General features: G+C 32.8%; 1 long non-coding RNA gene across 1 annotated transcript; it reads right to left on the reverse strand.

The window, feature by feature from the left end:
- Positions 1-1,666, reverse strand: LOC144418083 (uncharacterized). Its single transcript, XR_013473418.1, has 2 exons — positions 1,433-1,666; positions 1-1,147 (listed from the first exon to the last, which is right to left on the reverse strand). It is a non-coding gene; the product is annotated as an uncharacterized LOC144418083 (long non-coding RNA).

The raw sequence follows: 1,666 nt of genomic DNA on the forward strand, positions 1-1,666 counted from the left end.
TTCCTCAGTCAATCATAATTTATTAGGTAGATTACGAAAAATATGGCATACATGTAACCAACAACAAAAAATACTTTAATTGTGTGACAGGAGTCGGGAGTGACCTCGAAAGCAGCGACACCAACAACGCTGATTCACATTTGAGAATAAATTTTATGTAATAACCACAAGCAGTTTACAACAAGAACAGCATAAAAAGCTACATCCATTTTATAGAAGCTATCAAGTATCAAACGTATTTATTTTTAAGCAATGAAGTCACAAATTAACATCGTGAGCACGAAAACACAAATAAATCAGTTATTTCTCACTTAGAAATTTACCGCAAAAGTCAAGAAAATTAAATGAATGTACAATATGTACATAACATAGTTAACAGAAATATTACAATTTACAATTAATCTTTTTTTAGTTTATGTGGTTATGTATTTGAACAAAGGCAATAATATTTCTAGAAACAGGACTACGACACTAACAAATGCCCGAAAAAAAAATAAATGTATGATACTTATTAAATCAACTGTAATATCTAATTCACTTTCTTCTGAATTGTTTTCGAAATCCACTATCTCAAAAATCGACTTTTCCTCTATAGGTGTACTGTGATTTCTGCAGTCAATACAAAAACAAAAATCTGTGCAATTTAAGTTGATTTTGGCACACTTTCATAAATTATTTTGACTATTTTTCTTTGCAGTTTGCCAACTCAAGAACTGATTTGAGGGCCACATGCTTCTTCAGTGAATCCTTGTTGGGTGGAGGGTATAATCCTCATGTTTGACAGTGTTAAATAGACGTGCCCTGGTATCATTTACATTCTTCATATCCTCTTCAAATTCCTCAGCTTTATTTATTAATACCTCGTTAACCTCAAAAGATCTTCATAGTCGAGGGAAAAAAATGAATTGAAAATCTCAATGAAGTCTCCAACATGAATTTGATGGGCAGTTCCAATTGCAGAAAAGTGCTAAAGTATTTCAATATGAATAGCCCATCTAAGCTGTTTGCAACTATTATGATTCTCATATACCTTTAAGCTTCAAGACTTCTTGTTTAATCCATTTTATAGCACTGATAGCAGCAGGGATCAGAGCCTGCGTTAGGTCGGATTGGTGGAACATTGCCGTTTTCTTTTGTAGTACAGTATCTAAAATAAGGAAGAAAATAATATTTGGAGCAGCATGATTTTAAAAATACCCCTAAATACTAACTAATACCTTGAATACATAATGCATTTTATCTGATGTACTAAATGAGCGATTATATGCTCATTGCATGTTCTACAGTCCAGCAGTGTTTGCATACCATTACTAGACTATATCTACACTAAATTTTGATATATCACAGTCTGAAATGTCCTATGACAGTATGAGTATGGACTATAGACTATATTTTGAAACATCAACTGTTTGTCTACAACTTCATTTCTCACCTCTCAATCATTTCCAATGCTACCTTTCTTTCCACTCCGGCATAACTTATCATTGCTTCCCAGGTTCTTGTCGACTCTATGAATTTAGATTTAGAACAACCGACATTAGTAAAATTGATTAATTTCTTCTCTTTCACACAACCGTGCATTACAGAAACAGCCATTCATTTCTATTTCCAAATATGCTGTGGCCTATATAGTAGTATAAGTCTGCTGAATAGTCAAGAAGAGTCA

Source organism: Styela clava, chromosome 2 (genome assembly GCF_964204865.1).
Source record: "Styela clava chromosome 2, kaStyClav1.hap1.2, whole genome shotgun sequence".
Taxonomy (NCBI): Eukaryota; Metazoa; Chordata; class Ascidiacea; order Stolidobranchia; family Styelidae; genus Styela; species Styela clava.